The 27,372-nt window shown below is 44.3% G+C and overlaps 1 protein-coding gene across 4 annotated transcripts in view; it reads right to left on the bottom strand.

Moving 5' to 3' along the window:
* LOC115198901 (inactive rhomboid protein 1-like) overlaps positions 1 to 18,838 on the bottom strand; it is a 44,765-nt gene extending 25,927 nt beyond the window's left edge. Inside the window, exon 1 of one of the 4 annotated variants that reach the window (XM_029761302.1) lies at positions 18,494 to 18,834. The gene's annotated coding sequence lies outside the window, so the exon portion shown is untranslated. Of the gene's footprint in view, positions 1 to 7,213; positions 7,405 to 18,493 lie in introns of those variants that run through there. The other 3 variants (XM_029761321.1, XM_029761312.1, XM_029761329.1) reach the window with 3 other exon arrangements.
* Between the last annotated feature and the right edge of the window lie 8,534 nt (positions 18,839 to 27,372).

Raw genomic sequence — 27,372 nt, forward strand, 5'->3', positions numbered from 1 at the left:
GCCATCCATTTTGTCACCAAAACCCCATACACTACCCACCACTGCGACCTGTACGCACTGGCTACAGGTTATCTACAAGTCTCTGCTAGGTAAAGCCCTGCCTTATCTCAGCTCACTGGTCACCATAGCAGCACCCACTCGTAGCACGCGCTCCAGCAGGTATATCTCACTGGTCACCCCCAAAGCCAATTCCTCTTTTGGTCGCCTTTCCTTCCAGTTCTCTGCTGCCAATGACTGGAACGAACTGCAAAAATCACTGAAGCTGGAGACTCATATCTCCCTCACTAGCTTTAAGCACCAGCTGTCAGAACAGCTCACAGATCACTGCACCTGTACATAGCCCATCTGTAAACAACGCATCTATCTACCTACCTCATCCCCATACTGTATTTATTTATTTATCTTGCTCCTTTGCACCCCAGTATCTCTAATTGCACATTCATCTTCTGCACATCTACCATTCCAGTGTTTAATTGCTATATTGTAATAACTTCGCCACCATGGCCTATATATTGCCTTAACTCCCTTATCTTACCTCATTTGCTCTCACTGTATATAGACTTTTTGTTTTCTTTTTTCTACTGTATTATTGACAGTATGTTTTGTTTACTCCATGTGTAACTCTGTGTTGTTGTATGTGTCGAATTGCTATGCCTTATCTTGGCCAGGTCGCAGTTGCAACTGAGAACTTGTTCTCAACTAGCCTACTTGGTTAAATAAAGGTGAAATAAAAATAAATAAAATAAAAGTAATTAGTAGTAATTAGTAATTATATATCATGTCCCTTTTCACCTAACAGAATATGCACAATAAATACCGTAAACCTGGATAAAAACAGAGATTCTCACTTGTAATGTTGACCTTCACCATGCTGGAGTTGTCACTAACAACAATGCAGCCTATCCATCATGGCTGCAGTCAGCCTGCCTCACTACATGTTGAAAGCAATGCAAAGCCTGACATAAAGGAAACAATGGGAGGAAATATGCCATTGAGCAGCTCACTCTCTTATCCAAACACTGACCTCACTCCTCATATGACTCTACAGGCCTACTCTGCTGCAGTCTGCATGCACCGTAGGCAACAACACTCCCACAAAGTCATTATTGCCAAGGAGCCCAACAAGACCTCATCCTTCAAGTGTGTTTGGATGGATAAGGAACGTGCTAAGCAATTGGAACACACATCTGATCTGGCAATGCACCTAGATGGGAAATCTAGAGACTGTGAATCAATTGCACTTAATAACAATGGCCTCAGTGTTGTGTAACACCTGGCCCATCTGAGGCCCATCTGGGCTTTTATTACAGCATGGTGCTGCTTTTTATCTTAAATAGCACACACACACACACACACGCACACACACACACACACGCACACCACTGTCAAGCGAGACCAATTAAGAAGCTGACAGAACCTGCAAAGCTGCAGTGTCTTAGTTTGGGAGCCTATGGATGACTTCTGAAACAGACGCAGATTAAAGGACTAAGAATATCAACACAACGTTCATGTTGGAGGAGAGACAGCAAGACCAGGTGACCCTGCTGATTGTGGAAGCAGAGTTTGGATGCAGACTAGAGTTGCCTCTGGGATATAACCAAGGGTGTAAATGCAACTCTCTGTTTCTCTTTCCCTCCTTCACACCTTCTCCCTGATGACTAACAGAGCAGTGTGACTCTAAACCACGTGGTTTCCATGCACACGGCGCTGGGATGACAAGGGGATTTTCACCAGGGTTTTTTAAGGGGAAAAGGAAGGAGGGTCCAGCTCCGGTTCCTCTCCTCAGTCTGGGCATATGGCCTGGCGGTATGCTCCTCATACATGGAAGGAAATACTCCACATAGCTGCAGACCAGGCCAGGGTAGCGGAGGCCAAGGAGCCGCCCTGTGTCCGGCCCACTCCGCACCATTAAGATTCAGTGTGTGTCTAGCCTGAGGCAAACTGACACAGTGACATGTGACAGGCTGTCACCCCGAAACATCCCCGTCTGACATTAAAACACAAACACAACAGGAATACCCTCTGCAGCTGACCCAGGGATCCAGTGTCATGGTTGGGGAGGGGCCAGAGGGGAGGGGGAACTGGCATGACAGGCCTGTCTGGTGCAACCTCGTTCCATTCCCCATGTTTGCCCACTCAGACACCAGGGCCGGCTCGCTCACGCACGCTCACACACGCACACGCACACGCACACGCACACACACCACGGGGGGATTTTATAGTGCAAAGTCAACACTTGGAAGTGAGTGGCTTTCAATCCAAAATGAGTGTGAACATGCTACATATGGTGCATGGGAAAAAACCTCTGCTACTGCTGTCCAAACAGTATTGACTGTATGCTAAGATCTAGTGCCAGAGGTACTATGTATGGATAAGTAGGTCTCTGACGCTGTTCCTTGTGCATACAGTCTATTTATAGAACTTCAATGGCCAACGTCCTGCTGGAGATAGACTATAGACAAGCTTACATAATGACAGACATGCTAGATATCAAGGCAGTAGAAAGTACTGTAGGATGATATAACGGCAAATGCTACTACTGTAACTGGCAAAATGATGGCTGCATCCTCTTAACATCTCACTAGTGACTTCACAGTACGATGTGCACTGTACTGTACGGTGACAGTGTTATGCAGTTCATCGCTCTCATAACATACTCCTGCAGACAGCCTCATATACAGCATATATAACCACCAGCGTGGGAACTCTAAAATGAAACAAAGTTGAGCAGGCAACATCCCAATGAACACACTGAGAAAACAATCTTCCTCTGGAAATCAACATGGAAAAAAGGGTGAGATGTGTTTTATATCAGGGAGAGGAATTAGCCCTGAATTGACACGTCTACTGAATTAGTTCGCTTGAAGTTGAGTAAGTTCTGCCCAGGCAAAACGGTTTTTCCACTTTTCTTTAGGGGGTGAAATATTATTGCAAGGCTGGATAATTCAACAGATAAATTATTAAGCCATTCTACACTTGTGAATAATTCACTGTGTATTTCCCATTGGAGCTGGCATGGCGCGCGCACACACACACACACAGAGCGACAGAGAGAGAGAGAACCACTTGGCCCATAGCACTCTGTGACTACAGTAGTACACTTACTGTCTCTTTTCTCAAAACTCTTTAGCGTGGCCCTCATAGCTCAACTCTTTAGCGTGCCCCTCATAGCTCAACTCTTTAGCGTGCCCCTCATAGCTCAACTCTTTAGCGTGCCCCTCTTAGCTCAACTCTTTAGCGTGCCCCTCTTAGCTCAACTCTTTAGCGTGGCCCTCTTAGCTCAATTCTTTAGCTTGCTCCTCTTAGCTCAACTCTTTAGCGTGGCCCTCTTAGCACAACTCTTTAGCGTGCCCCTCTTAGCTCAACTCTTTAGCGTGCCCCTCTTAGCGCAACTCTTTAGCGTGGCCCTCTTAGCTCAACTCTTTAGCGTGGCCCTCTTAGCTCAACTCTTTAGCTTGCTCCTCTTAGCTCAACTCTTTAGCGTGCCCCTCTTAGCTCAACTCTTTAGCGTGCCCCTCTTAGCTCAACTCTTTAGCGTGCCCCTCTGAGTTCAACTCTTTAGCGTGCCCCTCTTAGATCAACTCTTTAGCGTGGCCCTCTGAGCTCAACTCTTTAGCTTGCCCCTCTTAGCTCAACTCTTTTTTATTTTATTTAACCTTTATTTAACTAGGCAAGTCTGTTAAAAACAAATTCTTATTTACAATGACGGCCTACCAGAAGGCAAACGGCCTCCTGCGGGGACGGGGCTGGGATTAAAAAAATATAAATATAGGACAAAAACACACATCACGACAAGAGAGACACCACAACACTACATAAAGAGACCTAAGACAACAACATAGCACGGCAGCAACACATGTCAACACAGCATGGTAGCAACACAACATGGTAGCAACACAAAATGGTAGCAACACAAAACATGGTACAAACATTATTGGGCACAGACAACAGCACAAAGGGCAAGAAGATAGAGACAACAATACATCACGCAAAGCAGCCACAACTGTCAGTAAGTGTGTCCATGATTGAGTCTTTGAATGAAGAGATTGTCTGTCCAGTTTGAGTGTTTGTTGCAGCTCGTTCCAGACGCTAGCTGCAGCGAACTGAAAAGAGGAGCAACCCAGAGATGTGTGTACTTTGGGGACATTTAACAGAATGTGACTGGCAGAACGGGTGTTGTATGTGGAGGATGAGGGCTGCAGTAGATATCTCAGATAGGGGGAGTGAGGCCTAAGAGGGTTTTATAAACAAATATCAACCAGTGGGTCATGCAACAGGTATACAGAGATGACCAGTTTACAGAGGAGTATAGAGTGCAGTGATGTGTCCTATAAGGAGCATTGGTGGCAAATCTGATGGCCGAATGGTAAAGAACATCTAGCCGCTCGAGAGCACCCTTACCTGCCGATCTATAAATTATCTCCGTAATCTAGCATGGGTAAGATGGTCATCTGAATCAGGGTTAGTTTGGCAGCTGGGGTGAAAGAGGAGCGATAACGATAGAGGAAACCAAGTCTAGATTTAACTTTAGCCTGAAGCTTTGATATGTGCTGAGAGATAGACAGTGTACCGTCTAGCCATACTCCCAAGTACTTGTATGAGGTGACTACTTCAAGCTTTAAACACTCAGAGGTAGTAATCACACCTGTGGGGAGAGGGGCATTGTTGTTATCAAACCACATTACCTTTGTTTTGAAGGTGTTCAGAACAAGGTTTAGGGTACAGAAAGCTTGTTGGACACTAAGAAAGCTTTGTTGTAGAGCATTTAACACAAAATCTGGGGATGGGCCCGCTGAGTATAAGACTGTATCATCTGCATATAAATCGATAAGAGAGCTTCCTACAGCCTGAGCTATGTTGTTGATGTAAATAGAGAGAGCGTGGGGCCTAGGATCGAGCCTTGGGGTACTCCCTTGGTGACAGGCAGTGGCTGAGACAGCAGATTTTCTGACTTTACACACTGCACTCTTTGAGAGAGGTAATTAACAAACCAGGCCAAAGACCCCTCAGAGACACCAATACTCCTTAGCGGCATACAAGAATGGAATGGTCTACCGTATCAAAAGCTTTGGCCAAGTCAATAAAAATAGCAGCACAACATTGCTTAGAATCAAGGGCAATGGTGACATCATTAAGACCTTTAAGGTTGCATTGACACATCCATAACCTGAGCGGAAACCAGATTGCATACCAGAGAGAATACTATAGACATCTTTAGCGTGCCCCTCATAGCTCAACTCTTTAGCGTGCCCCTCTTAGCTCAACTCTTTAGCGGGCCCCTCTTAGCTCAACTCTTTAGCGGGCCCCTCTTAGCTCATCTCTTTAGCGGGCCCCTCTTAGCTCAACTCTTTAGCGTGCCCCTCTGAGTTCAACTCTTTAGCGTGCCCCTCTTGGTTCAACTCTTTAGCGTGCCCCTCTTAGTTCAACTCTTTAGCGTGGCCCTCTTAGCTCAACTCTCTAATGTGCCCCTCTGAGCTCAACTCTCTAATGTTCCCCTCTGAGCTCAACTCTTTAGCGTGCCCCTCATAGCTCAACTCTTTAGCGTGCCCCTCTTAGCTCAACTCTTTAGCGGGCCCCTCTTAGCTCAACTCTTTAGCGTGCCCCTCTTGGTTCAACTCTTTAGCGTGCCCCTCTTAGTTCAACTCTTTAGCGTGACCCTCTGAGCTCAACTCTTTAGCGTGCCCCTCTTAGTTCAACTCTGTAGCGTGCCCCTCTTAGTTCAACTCTTTAGCGTGGCCCTCTGAGCTCAACTCTTTAGCGTGGCCCTCTGAGCTCAACTCTTTAGCGTGGCCCTCTTAGTTCAACTCTGTAGCGTGCCCCTCTTAGCTCAACTCTTTAATGTGCCCATTTTACTGAAGCTCCACTCCTAACCCACAGCAGCACTTGAGATGGTTGGTACATATTTTTACTCTGGTGGAAAAACCAGCCTCACTGTGAATCTGTGTCTTGTCTGGACACATGCCAGTGTTTGTACATGTCATATAAAGAGAGAGGACTCTAAACTTGCCCCGTGGGCCAGATGCCTTATACTGTTCTAAGACAAGTCAATTTAATTTGATTTAACACAATCAAATACTGTGTCTTCTTGTGCATGGACAGTGATTACATCAGCTGATTCTTAGGGCACGCACACACACACACACACACACACACACACACACACACACACACACACACACTCATACAACCTCCTCAAGTCTGAGATGTGGTGGGAATAGAGAGGGTGTTTTATCCTAGCCTGAAGTCCCTGAGACTGCTGCTATCATACCAGCGCCCCAGACGGTACTTACGGTACTTTTTCGCAAGGAAACTCTCCTTATCTCCCCCAGCAGGCAACCCAGTGAGCCCACGCAGAAAGGCCTGTCACCTGGGGAGAGAGTGGGAGTAGAGATCCACCTAGACCCAGGGCCCCTCTGACATCCACCCCCCAGACCACTGCAGTCTGGAGGACAGGGTGTGACCATGGCAACAGCTACTCCATGTAGCCTGTATAACAGCCTTGTAATAGGTATATCTATGAGTTTCCAGTATTTAACAGCCTGGAGATGGGTAGGAATGCTGTGGGGCCAAAGAGCAGAGTAAAGAACGGAGATAATAAAATGAACATGAGCATGACACTCACAAGGACGTGACCTCATCTTATAGGGACATGACCTCATTTTAACGGGAACTAGGAGATCTAGGTCAAAGGTTGAAAACACAGAGGAGGTATGTGATTGGACTAGTTCAACCATGACCATTTATCAACATGAACCTTTTAAGCTGAGTTGGTTTAACTGCGGTTGAGTGGTTTAACAAGATAACGTCTACAGTAGAACAATGCTGACACCATCTTCTGTCAAACTAAATGTTAGCCTACATAACGACAATAGCATAACTTGTTACTCAAAATGCCAAAAGGGTTATCCAAGTAATAACATTACTCCATTTTTCATGATAGATGAACATGACACTTTTACACTCCATAATAAATCCCAGTAATTACATGTGTATAAATAAAATACTGTCTCTCCGCTCTCTGCACTGACAGTTTACTTATTCACAAATTCAAAACACTGCTGTGAAACCGGCCTGACAGGGCAAGGGAAACCACTGGGTGAGCCACAGCATGCAAATCTGAAACAGCCCTCTCTCTCCATAATCAGTTAATCAACAAAATTAGCATTTGACTTAGCGACCGAATTTTAGCGTGTTTGACCTCTTGACCTCTCACCGTTGGACATAGAAGTGTCTGTATGGATTTACATCCTCTTGAGAGACTGGGCAGCTTTAACAAAACAAAGGAAAACAAACTCAAAGCAGAACGTCTCACTTCCACTACTATCCCCCGTAGAGAGGCTCCCAGATGCATCCCCAAACCAGCTAAACGAGCGCCGTATTGTCTGTAGAAAGCAGTCAGAAGCTGCCCTTCCTGTTAGCCAAGTGAGCTAAGAGGGGACTCAGCGGCAGCATGACCAAACAACATGTGATCCCCATCTAAATAGTTTCCAGCATGATATCAGCCTGAATCGCTCCCGCCTACAAAAGGCTGCATTGTGTGCTGGGCATCAGGCTGATGATGCGCATGGGGCTGAAGGAGGGTCATTGTTGTGGAGACTGGTCCAAAATTCCTCCTCAACATGAGAGAAGGAAGGGGAAAACCAAGCTGACTGAAGGATTCATTCCTTTATCGATCAAAACTGGGGGTGTCAGCAAATTCTGTGTTTAGCTAATGACTTTTCTGTGTGCCCTGAGTTCATTAACCCCATCATGGTTAGGAGGGCGTAAATGTGGACAGACTCCAGTTGTATCGGACAGACAGCGTATCTTGTTATGAAGTCCTTCAGACGGTGTATTCTGGAGGTGATACGGCCTGTCACCACCGTATTACTCACTGTGGGCACTCCTAGGTTTATTTCTACGCTCTGGCCAATCAACACGAGTAAAAATACTTCACAAAGAAACGCCATCAACTGTGTGACCACACATCCTCCCTGAGAGACCACCAGCATGGAGAGGTCAGATGACTGCTTATTTAAGACGTGCTGGGAGGAAGTGGGGAGGAGAGGAGGAGCTGAAGAGACCTCCGAATGGGAAAGCAGGAAACACACTGCTGTCTGGGAGACTTCTCCACAACGTCCACCGCGCTCAGCCACAGAAACAACACACACTAATCAATTTCATCCCAACACCGGCCATGAGGCATTCCTTCCCTCCAAATACCACAGTAGAGAACAACAGCCACCCCTCCCTCCTCCCTCTGTCCTGTCCCGTCAGCTCTGTCTGGCATCTCCATGCAGTGTGAAATCTAAGCTGTTGTCTCTATTGAGGAGAGCAGACGAAGTGTGGCCTGTCGCTCTGGGACAAAGGAATTAGCCAGACTACACACGGGTTTAGCCAGGGGAGAGAATGGGCATTTGGCCTGTCCAAATCAGCCCTCTGATCTCCAATCAAAGCCAATGAGGTCAAACCTCCTGAAAACTGGCCAGGGAGGGACTGGCAGGAACATCCACCCTCTGTCTGTCTGTCTGTCTGTCTGTCTGTCTGTCTGTCTGTCTGTCTGTCTGTCTGCTGGGGTGAGGGATCAACTGACACACCATCAGAACAAACAGTATTTGTTTACTAAACTCAGGTTTAGTCTCTGAATAATATTTGAACCCAGGTCTGACAAACCGCCAGAGAAAATGAGCTTCACCATTATGTCCTAAAAACATAGGCATATACTGAAAGGTTAATTTAATGACATTCATAATCCCATGGATTCATTCATTTATCCATTTACTACTAAAACTTTCATTCATATATTATATTAAAACGTTCACTACTTGGTAATTAGTTTTATTCCGAAGGGAATTCTACAGTGATTGTAATATGATTCAAAGCCTCTTCTAATCCCTTCATACAGATTTGCTTGACCTTTATGGTTAATTAACAATTCTCTATTCTCTCTATCTTTCATTTGTTTTGGGTTTGGAGTGAGTCAAATATGTATTGGGTTTGGTGTGAGTCAAATATGTATTGAAGAACACCGTACCCTTCACGATAGCACTTCCTCAAACCAAGAACATTCTTGCAAGGAAGGAAGTGACCTCAACTGGTTCAGCAGATGTGCGGTTTCTGGTGAAACGTGTACACAAATGAGAAATAACACACACAAGCAGATCGAAGGAATTGATTTCCTGACCAGCATCACAACAAACAGGGTCTGAGGCCTAATACCTGCGATGACCAGTCGTAATATTAAGACTGGGGGCTTCCTCTGGGATGTTACAGCTAGTGATAGGGGCAGAGCACTCACTGCTAGTGCTTGAGCAGAGGACAGGCAGGGCATGGGATGGTGGTCTTAAAGCCAAGTGACAGGGGATGGAATGTCCCAGAGCATGTGGCACGTGCCATCTTTCAGCTGTAACCCCCATCACAGCAGGGGCCATAGATGAACCACAGACTACTACAGCACACAGACTACTACAGCACACTGCTGCTATGTAGTACCCGTCTCCATATGGCAACAAGGCAATTCAACAATTGGGGGCAACAATCTGAGGTCTCAATCTATTCAACACATATACAGTCACTTACACAGTAGCTGTTGAGGATGTGTACTATGGATCTTTAATCTTCTACACAGAGTGACTCCAACCAGACCTTTGACATATACACTACCGGTCAAAAGTTTTAGAACACCTACTCATTCAAGGGTTTTTCTTTATTTTTACTATTTTCTACATTGTAGAATAATAGTGAAGACATCAAAACTATGAAATAACACATGGAATTATGTGGTAACCAAAAAAGTGTTCAACAAATTAAAATATATTTTATATTTGAGATTCTTCAAATAGCCACCCTGTGCCTTGATGACAGCTTTGCACACTCTTGGCATTCTCTCAACCAGCTTCATGAGGTAGACACCTGGAATGCATTTCAATTTACAGGTGTGCCTTCTTAAAAGTTAATTTTGTGGAAATTCTTTCCTTCTTAATGTGTTTGAGCCAATCAGTTGTGTTGTGACAAGGTAGGGTTGGTATACAGAAGATTGCCCTATTTGGTAAAAGACCAAGCCCATATTACGGCAAGAACAGCTCAAATAAGCAAAGAGAAATGACAGTCCATCATTACTTTAAGACATGAAGGTACATCAATACAGAACATTTCAAGAACTTTGAAAGTTTCTGTAAGTGCAGTCGCAAAAACCATCAAGCGCTATGAAAGAAACTGGCTCTCATGTGGACCGCCACAGGAAAGGAAGACCCAGTTTCCTCTGCTGCAGAGGATAGGTTCATTAGAGTTACTAGCCTCAGAAATTGCAGCACAAATAAATGCTTCACAGACACATCTCAACATCAACTGTTCAGAGGAGACTACATGAGTCAGGCCTTCATGGTCGAATTGCTGCAAAGAAACCACTACTAAAGGACACCAATAATAAGAAGAGACTTGCTTGGGCCAAGAAACACGAGCAATGGACATTAGACCGGTGGAAATTTGTCCTTTGGTCTGGAGTCCAAATTGGAGATTTTTGGTTCCAACAGGCGTGTCTTTGTGAGACAAGTGTGGGTGAACGTATGATCTCCGCATGTGTATTTCTCACCGTAAATCATGGCGGAGGAGGTGTTATGGTGTGGGGATGCTTTGCTGGTGGCACTGTCTGAGATTTATTTAGAATTCAAGGCACACTTAACCAGCATGGCTACCACAGCATTCTGCAGCGATACACCATCCCATCTGGTTTGGGCTTAGTGGGACTATTATTTGTTTTTCAACAGGACAATGACCCAACACACCTCCAGGCTGTGTAAAAGCTATTTTACCAAAAAGGAGAGAGATGGTGTGCTGCATCAGATGACCTGGCCTCCACAATCCCCCGACCTCAACCAAATTGAGATGGTTTGGATGAGTCGGACCGTAGAGTGAAGGAAAAGCACCCAACAAGTGCTCAGCATATGTGGGAACTCCTTCAAGACTGTTGGAAAAGCATTCCAGGTGAAGCTGGTTCAGAGAATGCCAAGAGTGCAAAGCTGTCATCAAGGCAAAGGGTGGCTATTTGAAGAATCTCAAATATAAAATATATTTTTATTTGTTTAACACTTTTTGGGTTACTACATGATTCCATATGTGTCATTTCATAGTTTTGATGTCTTCACTATTATTCTACAATGTAGAAAATAGTCAAAATAAAGAAAAACCCTTGAATGAGTAGGTGTTCTAAAACTTTTGACCGGTAGTGTATATATATATATATATATCCCTCCGGTGTTATGTCTCTCTGTCTGTCCCAGACACAACAGGGTGAGTTTCATAACCCTCCAACATTTAAATCCCTTTCATCTGTAATACATCGCAGATATCCAGGGAGATAAGAGGATAAAAGCAGAACAGGTGAGACTCTTCAATATAGTCAAATGCAAAAGGTAGAAAGAGGAAGTGATTTTCTTCCTGTGGTTGAGTCTTCGAGGTGTATCGCTGTTGCCATGCGGTGTACTAAGACTGGTGCTCCACTTCCACCTTGAACATGTGCTCTGATTCCCACAGCCAGGCAGCCAGCCACCCAGACTGCCTGTTTACAAGTCCCACATTCCCACATTCATCAACTTCAACATGTACGCTCTGCCCAAACTAGTTGCTGTGTGTGAAAAAAGCAGCACTCTCAACTATACTGCTGCTATGATCTTTATCTCTGAACTTCCAACCCTTATAGAGTAAACCTCTAGGCCTGGAGTTCGTGAGGGTTTCTTATTAAAGCCTCTACTAAAATAAGGAACATTATTGTTGTCCTGTGTAACTTTGTATTAATAGAGATAAATAGCACAAGTGAGTATTTTTGTGCTTGATACACTGCATCATAGTCTCCTGAGCACCATCAACAGACCGTGAAAATAAGATAAAAATGTTACAATGACAATGTCAAAGCGGTTTAGACGCTATGTCTGTATTTCATATCACTCAGTATTTAATATGTGCACTGTATTAGATGAAGAGGAGAAAAATAAGTTAATCATCTCTGTTTTAGTGATCTTTTTTTAGCTACATTTGGCCATTCTCTCAGCTCTCACATGTCGTGGAATCTCCCCCACACATAACATTTGATTGACCTGTTTCAGACAAGCCCCTCACCTGTATCTTTACATCTTATTCCCTACTCTAACAAGGTGCCATAGGATCCTCTATCATCAAGTCATCTCTGAGGAAGTGAAGCTGGACCTGGGGGATCATCTGAAGGGAGGCCAGCCAGGGTTCAGGTCTGAGGGGTCGGGGAGAGAGAGCAGGGGCGGACGTGCCTGCTGCAGCCAGCTGTGCTGCACAGAGAGTAGTGGAAACTCCCAAACACAGGCGCAGGAAGGCTGGGGCTATGGCTGGGGCAGACCCCATGGGAGATACAGTAGGCTGAGGGGGGCCTCCTCAGTCCTCACCCTGTAGATTGGGCTCAGTAAAACACAGACTCCTCCACAGAGATGAGCTCAATGTGATGACAGGGAAGATAAGGGGGGACAAGGGATTGACACATATCCCAGCTTCCCATGTGTGCTCGTCATTGTGAGATAATCCAAATAAACCCTCATCAGTCAGGTAACAGGTTATGGTGTGACTAAGTAATTAGGAGAAAGAGTGGTGGTGATGAGTGTGCATTAGTCAACCCCTACAGCAGCAGAACCAACTTCACTCACTGTATCTGGGTTACGTCCCCAGACTGAAGAACCAGACAGACTCTATTCATTGATTTCTTTTTCTGTTGAATCGCTGCTCTACATGCAAATGTCCTTCAATACTGTGCTCGCAACCAGAAGAATCCAGAAGACGGCTTCATTATTGCAGTGCGTGACGTGATCAACTGGGTGGCAACACTGGCATCACTGGTAGGCTTTACATCATCTTCCTGGCACAAGGCAATGCCAAGCACAACCACTGACAACTGGCCAATGGATGGAAGAGTTGGCATGGATCTGAAGTGTAGCACAGGCAGCAGACAAGAACAGGAGAGCAAACTAACGGAAAGGACAAGCAGAATTACAGGATGACGTCATCAGCAATTTCAATCGTTGTGACATAAAGATCTTAAAACACAACAGAACAGTTCAACTACAGAACCTTCCTGTGCTGTAGCACTTGGACGACTTCACTACTTCAGAGTGCTTTAACAAGAACAACCAAGGCACACACTCCCTTACAGCAAGTAAGGGACCATGGTGGTCCTTTGAAACTGGAAATGTCAAACCTTCTGTCCAAGTGTAGCAGTGTGCTTCAAGTTTCAGTACAATGTGAAGTGCACTCGGAGTGATCCAAGTGGTCTCCCTGTCAGTTATCATTAGTCATTCCTGGATCCACCTCCTCCCATAGGGCCAGGCAAGGCCAAGTCACAGAGTTGTTCCAAAAGCACACCCTCATTTCTTGGAAACTCCGTTACAGAGTGACTTGGGCCCAAGGTATGTGATGGAGGTGGTGGTGTGGACTGTTGGTTGAGACTGTCCAGATATTACTGTGTATGACTCTGTGTGCTCTTCCATGCAGGGGAACAGTCTACTTGAGTTTACCGCGTGATACACTAATAGGGCAGGGTTTCCCAACTGGCGGCCCATGGGCCGAATTTGGGCCTTGGGTGATTTTATTTGACCCCCCAAGTTTACTAAGCAAAAAAGTAGTTTTTGCTGTTGGACATAAAAGACTGTAAAAACACCAGCAAATCAGCTCCAAGTGATCTTCATTATGTAAATCTGTTCCAAAGTATTCCCATGCACAATAGACAGTAATACAGTCCCCTCTGAAATTACTGGGACAGTTAAGAATTTTGTCTCCTATTGAATCTGTAGTCCAGCACTTTGGATTTGAAATGATACAATGATTAAAGTGCAAACTGTCAGCTTTAATTTGAGGGTATTTTTATCCATATCGGGTAAACAGTAATGATAGCACTTTTTGTACACAGTCCCCCCATTTTAGGGACCAAAAGTATTGGGACAAATTCACTTATATGTGTATTAAGGTAGTCAAAAGTTTAGTATTTGGTCCCATATTCATAGCACGTAATGACTACATCAAGCTTGTGACTCTTCAAACTTTTTGGATGCATTTGCTGGTTTGTTTTGGTTGTGGGTTGTGTTTCAGATCGTTTTGTGCCCAATAGAAATGAATGGTAAATAATGTATTGTGTCATTGGAGTCACTTTTATTGTAAATAAGAATAGAATATGTTTCTAAACACTTCTACATTAACGTTAATGCTACCATGATTACAGATAGTCCTGAAGGTATTGTGAATAACGATGAGTGAGAAAGTTACAGATGCAGAAATATCATCCCCCCGCAAAAATGCTAACCTCCCCTGTTATTGTAATGGTGAGAGGTTAGCATGTCTTAGGGGTATGATATAAAATGCTAACCTCCCCTGTTATTGTAATGGTGAGAGGTTAGCATGTCTTAGGGGTTGATATAAAATGCTAACCTCCCCTGTTATTGTAATGGTGAGAGGTTAGCATGTCTTAGGGGTATGATATAAAATGCTAACCTCCCCTGTTATTGTAATGGTGAGAGGTTAGCATGTCTTAGGGGTATGATATTTCTGCATCTGTAACTTTCTCAGTCAACTTATTCACGATAGTGAAACTCATGGTCATTGTATCATTTTTGTTTGGGCTTCTTGCGGTCAATTTGCAGTCTACAAATTATTTGTAATTATGTTCCGGCCCCCTGACCATCCGCTCAAGAAATAAATTGTCCCGTGACTGAATCTAGTTGATGATCCCTGCACTAGGGTCTGACGGCTTTCTGTGCCAAAGATAGCGTCGGAGAAGGCAGGCCGCCCTATTTAAAAATGTGCTCTCAACTGTAACAGTCCTGCGATAGTAACTATAATTGTCCCTCTCCAATCCTTGTGTCTGTCTGGCCATTCAGTCTTTTAAAGAGATAGTGAGTGTAGTAAGCTAACATTATGGACAGTCTGACAGTAGAGACCTGTACGAATGGGTTCTAACTGAAAAACAAAGATTTCTCTTGAGGATTTTGCAATAACGGACTGTGTGGGTGTACATTAGAACGGCCACTTCCTAGCAAAAAGGCGAGGAAAAGTGCTGAATGTGGTATATGTTATTTTTAGTCCTGCACTCAAGATTCCTGTCGAAAAAGAACAAGACTGACAATAGTTCCACTAACTGTCCACTTGACAACCATTAAAAAAATCAAGCCTATATTTCATCTGTTTTGAGTGGCAGGATCTGAATTGGACTAGAGATTTTGACTTGTTGTGTAAACTCTGTGTTATGAGATATTACACAGGTAAGGATCTGCACTATACACATGCCAACAGCTATGGAACAATACGTTCCTATGGACCCATTTTTTTTATCTGTGAAAAAGAAAAACACCCTTATAGTTTCACAAAGCTGGAAGATCAAAACACACAGAGCAGATCCTCCTCCTTGGAGCTCTAGTCTGCTTGGTGGGAGCACTCACAACATTCCCATAGTCCTGAGAATGACGAGTGCCGCCGGGTTAACCAGTCTCAGAGCAGACGCCACCCCATTAAGAACAACAACCAATGGAATCCCTAAAAACCCCAGCAGCAAGGATCATGCCCTAAATTTCATCTCATCAGACTAAGCCTCACCTAAAATCAGCTTAAAACAAATAACATAAAACAATCTATATTAATCCCTATATTCAGTTAAAGGAAGTTCACATTCTGCCCTGAAGTCATAACAGGAAACATCGGTATTTGAGTTTCTTGGGATTCCGGACTGTGGATCCCAACATAGGCCATGGCTGAGTTTTGATAGATGAGGTGCTAACATGGGGACTAAGAGAGAGAGAGGAGCAGGCAGAATGGCTTGCTGGCAGACAGAGCCTTGGAGACCAGAGGTAGACCTGAAATAGCATTACAGCATTACATCACATCTGACTGAGTTTGCAGTCCTGTCTGTTGGCCGGGCCCAGCCTCTGCAGCACTGGCCCTACATGCCACCTCCAAGATGTAATGGAAGGGTTACAGTTAGCTGCTTCACGGCTGCTTTCCTGGGGCTCACATAATCAAGGCCTGAACACTGACAGGAAACTCACAGACCAAAGCAATGTTCCATTTATTCAGACACGGCCAAACTCAAGACACCCGAGGGAGGAAGATTGTGAATACAAACAAGTAGCCTCCATGGCTACGCCAACTCCTCACACGACACAAAATGGTGGGGGATTGGTTTTGATGAGTTTTGATTCATTGTGACTGTTGGGAGCTAATGTGAAGGTTTGTGTATTTGCTTGCATGTATAGAAAGGCTTTCGGTGTCTGACAGCATGAGGAAAACATCTTCCTGCTCACAAGTATTCCACATAAAGCGTAATCACCTCGGCATATTCTCCACGGTTCATAGATCGACGCGACAAATCATTTCCGCAACGTCTGAAAAGAGTGGTCTGTTTTTGCTTATCAACCATTCCTGAAGCCTTGACACAATCTGACACGAACTCCAGACCGACTACAAGCACATCAAAGTCATGGACGGTAGTGGTTGAGCAAGCACCAATGGGGCCCAGATCAAAGAGAGCGCATAGGCAGTAAATTGTTCTTCTCTCGCCCTTATTCTTCAGTGAAACGATACCTGCCATGCTTGTTAAGCACCGTAGTGGGAACACTCTTAACTGATCTACTGAGCAATAACACCCCACTTATTGTTACTAAAGCTGCTCACCAAGTTGGTAGACATGTTTAACTGCAAGACAAGAGACACTGTTGCTTTGCCCTATATTTTACAACTACAAGCATGCTTCCACAAACAGAGGAATCCTCATTTGAGATATGGATACACATACATGTGGTGAGTGTTGGGTGTGTGATCCACGTGAGAGCTCCGTGTTAGGATTTACCCCACACTAACTCTACAATTAACCCGAAAGGGTAAAGCATTTTCAACCACAGATATGCCTGTGGTTGAAAATGTATTCTCTTCAACAATTGATATTACTTTGGTTAATACTAACACTATAAGTACTAATAAGAGAGCAATAATAATTAGCTATTACATCATCCCAATGGCATTATAGCACGCCATAGTCACCACTACATGATTATAATCTCTGGGTCTCACATGATGTAGCAAGGCCTTTTGAAGCCGCAGCAGGCAGCCTGGGGTGATTTAGAGAAGCACACACACACACACATACACAAAAAGAGAACAAGAGAGAGAGATGGAGCGAGAGGCATGACTACAGTCCAGTGTGCCCCCTCAGCAGCACCCTGCTACACCCACATACCAACCAACCAACCCAGGCCCGGCTAGCCCATTCCCACCTGCTCCCTTCAATGCCAGCTCCAGAACCCCTCGCTTTTTCCGAGGAATACTCTCCCTCGATTGTACGGCAAACAAAATGCCACACACCTTCCTCCACACATGCCTCACACGGTACACACACACACACACACAGCCCCCCCCCCCCCCCCACACACACACACACAGTCTCTTTCTCGGTGGAAACATTCCCTGTACCTCCGGTCCAGCTGGAACGGTAAGAGAGGATGAACATGAGCGTCACTATCACACATCATGGCCCTGCCTGCTGTATCTGTGTCATGACATCAGTCCTCATGATGATCCTCTGGATGGCCATGTGCTGGCTGCCTGGCATGCTGCCTGGCATGCTGCTCCTCTCACTTTGCCAAAATAACTCATTTGAATACATCTCTCATTCCTGTTGCAGACAGGGGGCTCTAGTAGTGTCCACTGATCTGGTAGCACAGTGGAGGCAGACGCCTATGCTATATTGTGGAGTCTAAACAGTGGCATTGCGTTCATGACATGTATGAAAAATGTTAACAAGCAATCAATTACCTAATAATAACTATCAATAGTTCATAACAGAATATTGATCATGGTCGTCATGAACAATCGTTGGAGTACGAGGTGAAAGAGTACAGCCATAATCATTGTATTCCAATGATTTTGCTTAGAAAACACCTGAACCCACTTATTCCAGGAGAAACATTATCAGCGGAGAACTGTTACATTCATTACCTGACAAAAAGACCTAAGGTGTAAGCCTGCGTAATAGCAGTCATATTATGTAGTAATACCTCGCTATGTGCTCCTTTACAGACCGGGCGTGCTACTATGCTACAAATGAACATGCCGGACTGTCGTGAAGCCTATAGGCGCTCGCGGAAATGACACACATTTATAGAATAGAAGCAGTAGTATTGAGGTGATGACAAGCTGTCATTCACAATCACAAATATGCAAAACGAATGAAAGGTCTTATATTGTATAGCGATACACGTAGATCTTTGCAACATACAGCACAAATTCATGTGAACCAGGAAATTCAAAACAGGTTCCAATATCAAATAGTACAATTCGTTCGATACATTCCTTTTGGATCGTGTGAGTAGGCTATCGATCATACCATGCGCACACTAGACTGAGGGACAGATTGCTTATTCCGGATCGTCTTCTTAACATTCTATTTCTGATGTTTTAAATCCTATATAGCCTAGCACTCTAAACCCAGCCTATGCATGTAGTATACAAATAAACTTACCCTTATCAAAATCAAATCCTATGTTTCCCGTTGTGGAGAAAAAAATATGGTTGTAAAGATTTCAGATCCCAGTTACTGAAATGTGATGTCACTTCATTCTGAGAAGGGAAAATAATAATTTGTTTCGAGTCAAACAAGAGTCCTTTTCTATATCCTGGAACTAGTGACAACACGTTAAGACATTCCCAGATATGTCTATTGGGATCCTATTTTCACAGGCAGTGTCCAGCGCATTCCCACACCGCAAGGCTCAACAAGGGTAAGTTTTCTTCGGCCGGTAATTCAGTTTCACCGACCGAGAACCCCGCCCTTGAGCATAGGACAAGACTGTCAAACCCACCAGCCAATCGGTTTACATGGGCAGCCACTGCCGCGCTCGGCGCTAACCGGCTGACGGGCGTGACTAAGAAGAGATCAGGTTTAAAAATATTAAAGAGACAGGATAGTAACAAATCATGTATGCTCTCATTTGGCACTACCCAGACATTGGCCCATCCAGAGAAATCATATGACATGACATCATAGGACATACCTGACCAGCCGTGATCAATAAATGGTTTAATAATTTGTCAACTGAAACTGAAGGTTGTTAGCACACGTATTATTACACCCTCTTCATACCTTTGTAGGCTACTGATTTTGTAGTTAAAGTAAGAGCATGATCATTTCAACAGATCTGGTCAATATCTGTTCTTTATATCAAAATCAAATCAAATGTATTTATATAGCCCTTCTTACATCAGCTGATATCTCAAAGTGCTGTACAGAAACCCAGCCTAAAACCCCAAACAGCAAGCAATGCAGGTGTAGAAGCACGGGGGCTAAGAAAAACTCCCTAGAAAGGCCAAAACCTAGGAAGAAACCTGGAGAGGAACCAGGCTATGAGGGGTGGCCAGTCCTCTTCTGGCTGTGCCGGGTGGAGATTATAACAGAACATGGCCAAGATGTTCAAATGTTCATAAATGACCAGCATGGTCAAATAATAATAATCACTGTAGTTGTCGAGGGTGCAACAAGTCAGCACCTCAAAAGTAAATGTCAGTTGGCTTTTCATAGCCGATCATTGAGAGTATCTCTACCGCTCCTTCTGTCTCTAGAGAGTTGAAAACAGCAGGTCTGGGACAGGTAGCACATCCGGTGAACAGGTCAGGGTTCCATAGCCGCAGGCAGAACAGTTGAAACTGGAGCAGCAGCACGGCCAGGTGGACTAACAACTTTATTTGTAAAGCATGTTTCAACCATTAATCAAACTGAAACAAAACAATGGTCCTAACATGTTAATGAATAACAGATGTGGACAGAATGACTCTGCATAGACATGCATGGTCCCGTGTCTCAAGGGTGTCTGTTATGAGAGCAGTCATGTGATATTGTTTCACATCCTTTTAGATAACTGAATCTAGAAGCTGATGTAACTCAAACCCCCATCCTGTCTGTGTTTGATAAAATCCATGGACAAGTGGCTAGACACCTCTAAAAATAGATACATAAATGACTATCTTAGGAAGCCTGTCCTATAATAACCTACTGTAGCCTAATGAATTCCCAAGATAATTGTATAGAATAACATCTGTACTGTCGACTGTGTAAGGTTCTAAAGTATTCTATCCCTTGAGTTTTAGTTAGGCATTGATGGGCATATGAGCAGGCGCTACATATGAGCATGTCTTCATGATTACTCACTCTACTCTCCAAGTGTCACGTCCTGACCAGTAAAGAGGTTATTTGTTATTGTAGTTTGGTCAGGACGTGGCAGGGGGTGTTTGTTTAATGTGTTTCGGGGTTTGTTGGGCAATGTTCTATGTTAGTGTATTTCTATGTCTGTGTCTAGTTTATCTATTTCTATGCTTAGTTTATTGGTTTGACCTTCAATTGGAGGCAGCTGATTCTCGTTGCCTCTAATTGAAAGTCCTATTTAGTAGGGGTGTTTTTTCATGGTTTTTTGTGGGTAGTTGTTCAGTATGTAAGCTGTGTTCCTTACAGGACTGTTTCTTGTTGTTGTTGTTTTTTGTTTAAGTGTTTGTTTTCGTTTTCTTCTAAATAAAGAAGATGAGTTCACACATTCCCGCTGCGCCTTGGTCCCATCTGTACGACGAACGTGACACCAAGCCTCATGTGCCTTCCTTTCCCAACCCACGGACCCTGTTCCCATACGCCAGCCATTTCCTCCTGAGAAAAACACATGAAAAGCAGAAAAACACACAAGTTTGTTAGACTAAATTGGTCTTGTTCTTTCATATTTTTACAGCCCTGATTCAAATCAAAATTGTATTTGTCAGATGCGCCGAATACAACCTTACAGTGAAATGCTTACTTACAAGCCCTTAACCAACAATGTAGTTTTAAGAAAAATAAGAGTTAAGAAAATATTTCCTAAATATACTAAAGTAAAAAACTAAAAGAGCAACAATAAAATAACAATAACGAGGCTGTATACAGGGGGTACCGAGTCAATGTGCTGGGAATAGGTTAGTCGAGGTAATTGAGGTAATATCTACATGTAGGTAGGGGTAAAGTGACTATGCATAGATAATCGATAATAAACAGAGTAGCAACAGCATATAAGGGGGGGGGGTCAATGCAAATAGTCTGGGTAGCCATTTGATTAGTTGTTCAGCAGTCTTATGGCTTGGGGGTAGAAGCTGTTACGAAGCCTTTTGGACTTAGACTTGGCGCTCTGGTACCACTTGCCATGCGGTAGCAGAGACAACAGTCTATGACTAGGGTGGTTGGAGTCTTTGGCGATTTTTAGGGCCTTTCTCTGACAACAGCCTGGTATAAAGGTCCTGGATAGCAGGAGGCTTGGCCCCAGTGATGTACTGGGCTGTACACACTACCCTCTGTAGCGCCTTGAGGTCGGAGGCCGAGCAGTTGCCATACCAGGCTGTGATGCAACCAGTCAGGGTGCTCTTGATGGTGTAGCTGTATAACCTTTTGAGGATTTGCTGACCCATGCCAAATCTTTTCAGTCTCCTGACAATAGGTTTTGTCGTGCCCTCTTCACGAATGTCTTGGTGTGTTTGGACCATTCTAGTTTGTTGGTGATGTGGACACCAAGGAACTTGAAGCTTTCAACCTGCTCCATTACAGCCCTGTCGATGAGAATGGGGGCGTGCTCGGCCCTCCTTTTCCTGTAGTCCATGATCATCTCCTTTGTCTTGATCACGTTGAGGGAGAGGTTGTTGCGCTGGCACCACACTGCCATGTCTTTGACCTCCTCCCTATACGCTGTCTCATGAATGCATTTGTTTATAGAGATAATTCCATTTTCCTCCAAGAGTGGCTGAAACTCTTGTGTAGACCCAACCTCTTTTAAGCAGCCATGTGTTTTCCCTGTTTCCAGGTCAGATTTGTTTTTCATGTCAGCTATTAACAATCTGTAGCAGACGATCACTTACAATTACAGTGTGGATCAAATTAACTATTTGATATTGAAAGTACTCTCTGTTCTTTAATTCAATCCAAGGGAGGTTTTTGTCCTGGAATAGTTGTTTGGAGCTTCTAAGTGCTCCTCAGAGAACAAAGTCTGTTGGTTCTAATGTAAAGACCATTCAATTCCATGTTCTCAGTGAAAGCTCATATCCACTCTGGGGCTTTAGAGTGGGGAGTCTGATACGGGGGCAGGAGGTTCCAGAGATAATGACAGCCCTAGTGGGTTTCTCTAGATTGAGACTACTGGGTACAGTAGCCCCAGGTTCCTCTCCTGGCAGGGGTTACCTCAGCCTGGGATCCCCTCCCTCATGGCTTTCTGGCTCCACTTCTCCATCCAAACACTCTCTCTTGACCAGAGAGTCTGGAAGCCCTGAGGCTGTCCCTGGCTGAAGTCGACACTTATCATGAAAAGCAACAGGTTGCCTAGCAGTGTTTTTCCTCCCCTGTAAAACACTGACTCACTAGCTCCCAGAAGTGACCACAAGACACACATGGCTGGCGTCACATCAGGAGAGTGGCAATGAAACCTTGCAACACCTGGAAAGTGGCACGACTACTTAAAATTTCAGCAAATTTTCAGCCTATGAAGAAAAATGTTAAGTTCTGAAGAAAATGTCAGAAACATTTGCAAACATACTGTATGCTTCTGAGCCTCTATTAGTATTGGGGCGGCAGGTAGCCTAGCGGTTAAAAGCATTGGGCCAGACACCGAAAGGTCGCTGGTTCGAATCCTTGGAAAAATGTGCCGTTCTGCCCTTGATCAAGGAAGTTAACCCCCAACAACAACTTCTCCCTGGGCGCGGATGACATGGACGTCGATTAAGACAGCCCACCACACATCTCTGATTCAGAGGGGTTGGGTTAAATGCGGAAGACACATTTCAGGTGAATGCATTTAGTTGTGCAACTGACTAGGTATCCCCTTTCCCACTGAATGATCAACCTTCTATGTATATGTTCTGATATACCTTGTGAGTAAGTAAAATACAAGCAACTCTCTTCAATACCTACATTAAAGGCCTGTGAGGTAGCGTAGGGAGTTTCTGATTGATATACCATGAAGTAGCTGTGATTAACGGTGAACTCTCACCGGGGTCGAGGAGAGGGGGAAGTGCAAAAGAGGTGAGGCCAGGCCAGGGCATAGGCAACTAGCGATTAGACAACTGACGCCAGACCTCTAAGAGCACTCCAGCTCCCCTGAAGCTCCATCAATCACACACAGATAAAAGGGTTGAGCTGCAAAGGCCATGTTTAAGCAAAGGAACACTGTCAGATGGATAACACAACTATTTCCTCCTGTCTCAGCCATCCACATATGTGGGGGAAGGACCATCATTTCTGAGGCTAAGCTAAAGCAGTGAGAGAGAGAATAATTCCTGGGCTATGCAAGCAGTACAGTGAGGATATGGTTCATTCATGGGTTAAAGCCATTCTCATTCAGGTGGGGAAAACGGATACATACAGCAGGCTGGGGGAGTGGAGGCATCGGAGAGACAGGCAGGCTGACGGTCTTCAAAGCTGCATTGAGATATCATCCAGACAGCAGACTGATAGTTTCATCAGGGATCTGAAGCTTAACAAATAGACTGCGGGGAAAACAACAGCGAGTGAGACCATGTAATGCTTCAATGCATTAACATCAGCAGACTGACTGCAAAATCTTATAGTGTACAGCTTTGAGATTAGGCTTTTTTTCTACATTTCTTTAGGGTCTTGGGTGATTCACTGCAGTGCATTTTATACTCTATTTTAGAATAACTTCATTGTAAGGTTCACATAGTTTATTCCATAAGAGTGAAGGGATCTGGAAAGGGTATAATGTAAACTGACATATAAGAGCAGCTAGCATGAAGAGAGACTCTGCACACTGCTAGCATTTAACACCATAGTACCCTCCAAACCCGTCATTAAGCTCGAGACCCTGGGTCTCGACCCCGCCCTGTGCAACTGGGTCCTGGACTTTCTGACGGGCCGCCCCCAGGTGGTGAGGGTAGGAAACAACAACTCCACCCCGCTGATCCTCAACACTGGGGCCCCACAAGGGTGCGTTCTCAGCCCTCTCCTGTACTCCCTGTTCACCAATGACAGCGTGGCTATGCACGTCTCCAACTCAATCATCAAGTTTGCAGACGACACTGCAGTGGTAGGTTTGATTACCAACAACGACGAGACGGCCTACAGGGAGGAGGTGAGTGCCCTCAGAGTGTGGTGTCAGGAAAATATCCTCACACTCAATGTCAACAAAACAAAGGAGATGATCGTGGACTTCAGGAAACAGCAGATGGAGCACCCCCCTATCCACATCGACGGGACAGTAGTGGAGAAGGCGGAAAGTTTTAAGTTCCTCGGCGTACACATCACAGACAAACTGAAATGGTCCACCCCCCCCCCCATACAGCGTGGTGAAGAAGGCTGAAGAAATTTGGCTTGTCACCGAAAACACTCACAAACTTTTACAGATGCACAATCGAGAGCATCCTGTCGGGCTGTATCACCGCCTGGTACGGCAACTGCTCCGCCCACAACCGCAAGGCTCTCCAGAGGGTAGTGAGGTCTGCACAACGCATCACCGGGGGCAAACTACCTGCCCTCCAGGACACCTACAGCACCCGATGTCAAAGGAAGGCCAAAAAGATCATCAAGGACAACAACCACCCGAGACACTGCCTGTTCACCCAGCTATCATCCAGAAGGCGAGGTCAGTACAGGTGCATCAAAGCTGGGACCGAGAGACTGAAAAACAGCTTCTATCTCAAGGCCATCAGACTGTTAAACAGCCATCACTAACATTGAGTGGCTGCTGCCAACATACTGACTCAATCTCTAGCCACTTTAATAATAAAACATTTGATGTAATAAATGTATCACTAGTCACTTTAAACAATGCCACTTTTTATAATGTTAACATACCCTACATTACTCATCTCATATGTATATACTGTACTCTATACCATCTACTGCATATTGCCTATGCCGCACGGCCATCACTCATCCATATATTTATATGTACATATTCTTAATCATTCCTTTACACTTGTGTGTATAAGGTAGTTGTTGTGAAATTGTTAGATTACTTGTTAGATATTACTGCACGGTCGGAACTCGAAGCACAAGCATTTCGCTACACTTGCATTAACATCTGCTAACCATGTGTACGTGACCAATAACATTTGATTTGAGGGTAGAGCCTGTCAGAATGACTTACTGACAATCCTCGAGTAGCCTACTCTCAGTGGCTGTGTGGTTCAATGTAAAGCCACAGCCTCTGCTCCATCAAGATCCAAAGTCAGCTCACTTGTCAAATGTTTCACCCTCCATACGCCCTGTAACCCATACACCAGCTGCCACTGAGACATCTCAGCAACTACCCTATACAGTGATACTCTGCAAAGTTGACTTTTGTATATACAGTACCGGTCAAATGCTTGGACACGCCTACTCATTCCAGGGTTTTTCTTTATTTTACTATTTTCTACATTGTAGAATAATAGTGAAGACATCAAAACTATGAAATAACACATATGGAATCATGTAGTAACCAACAACAACAAAAAATTCTACAAATCCAAATATATTTTATATTTGAGATTCTTCAAAATAGCCAACCTTTGCCCTGATGACAGCTTTGCACACTCTTGGCATTCTCTCAACCAGCTTCATGAGGTTGTCACCTGGAATGCATTTCAATTAACAGGTGTGCCTTGTTAAAAGTGAATTTGTGGAATTTCTTTCCTTCTTAATGCGTTTGAGCCAATCAGCTGTGTTGTGACAAGGTAGGGGTGGCATGTTGAAGATAGCCCTATTTGGTAAAATACCAAGTCCATATTATGGCAAGAACAGCTCAAATAAGCAAAGAGAAATGACAGTTCATCATTACTTTAAGACATGAAGGTCAGTCAATACGGAAATGTCAACAACTTTGAAAGTTTCTTCAAGTGCAGTCGCAAAAACCATCAAGCGTTATGATGAAACTGGCTCTCATGAGGACCGCCACAGGAAAGGAAGACGCAGAGTTACCTCTGCTGCAGAGGATAAGTTCATTAGAGTTACCAGCCTCAGAATGCAGCCCAAATAAATGCTTCACAGAGTTCAAATAACAGACACATCTCAACATCGACTGTTCAGAAGAGACTGTGTAAAAAACTACTAAAGGACACCATTAAGAAGAAGAGACTTGCTTGGGCCAAGAAACATGAGCAATGGACATTAAACTGGTGGAAATCTGTCCTTCGGTCTGATGAGTCCAAATTTGAGATTTTTGGTTCCAACCGCCTTGTCTTTGTGAGACGCAGAGTAGGTGAACGGATGATCTCTGCATGTGTGGTTCCCACCTTGAAGCATGGAGGAGGAGGTGTGATGGTGCTCTTCTGGTGACACTGTCAGTGATTTATTTAGAATTCAAGGCACACTTAACCAGCATGGCTACCACAGCATTCTGCAGTGATACGCCAGCCCATCTGGTTTGCGCATAATGGGACTATCATTTGTTTTTCCACAGGACAATGACCTAAAACACACCTCCAGCCTGTGTACGGGCTATTTGACCAAGAAGAGTGATGGAGTCCTGCATCAAATGACATGGCCTCCACAATCACCCGACCTCAAACCAGTTGAGATGGTTTGGGATGAGTTGGACCGCAGAGTGAAGGAAAAGCAGCCAACAAGTGCTCTGCATTTGTGGGAACTCCTTCAAGACTGTTGCTACATGATTCCATATGTGTTATTTCATAGATTTGATGTCTTCGCTATTATTCTACAATGTAGAAAATAGTAAAAATAAAGAAAAACCTTTGAATGAGTAGGTGTGTCCAAACTTTTGACTGGTACTTTATACTGTATATTGAATTCCAACCCAATGAAATCTCACATTCTCACAGTTTATAACACATTAATAATAGACATGAAGAATACAAACGAAGCAGCCGCAGGTTGCATTCAGATCAAACAATCAAACAAGGAGAAAACCATCCATCCCATTCTCACATTGAGCAGCTGGATAAGTAGAGCAGAGTGAGGCTTCCAAAAGAGTCATAGGGGTAAAATAAAGAACAAACAAAAAACTGTTTTGGCTGCAGGCACACAGAATGTGATTCCCTAGCTATGATCAGAGCACTAGCAGCCGACTGTGGGCTGCAGACAGCCTTGCTTCCCCCACCTGCCTGCCTGGCCTAATGGCTGTTGTTTAACAGGAGGGCTGCAGGTGTGACTGGAGACAAGGACGCTGTTATCAGGCTACACCAAGAAACTCAATGGTCAGGGGGAGAGGCCCCTTTCTGTGAAAACATCCTCCTTCTAAAACTATGGCCTCGCTCGCTCAATCAATGAAGCATATTACATATTACAATTACTATTATCTGGGAGCAACATATGCTTGTGTGTTTTGCTTATAATATTGTTTGAGAAGCTTGCAAGGTGATATTAATATTTTGTCGTTATTGAGCACGGTA

Source organism: Salmo trutta, chromosome 1, assembly GCF_901001165.1.
Source record: "Salmo trutta chromosome 1, fSalTru1.1, whole genome shotgun sequence".
Lineage (NCBI taxonomy): Eukaryota > Metazoa > Chordata > Actinopteri > Salmoniformes > Salmonidae > Salmo > Salmo trutta.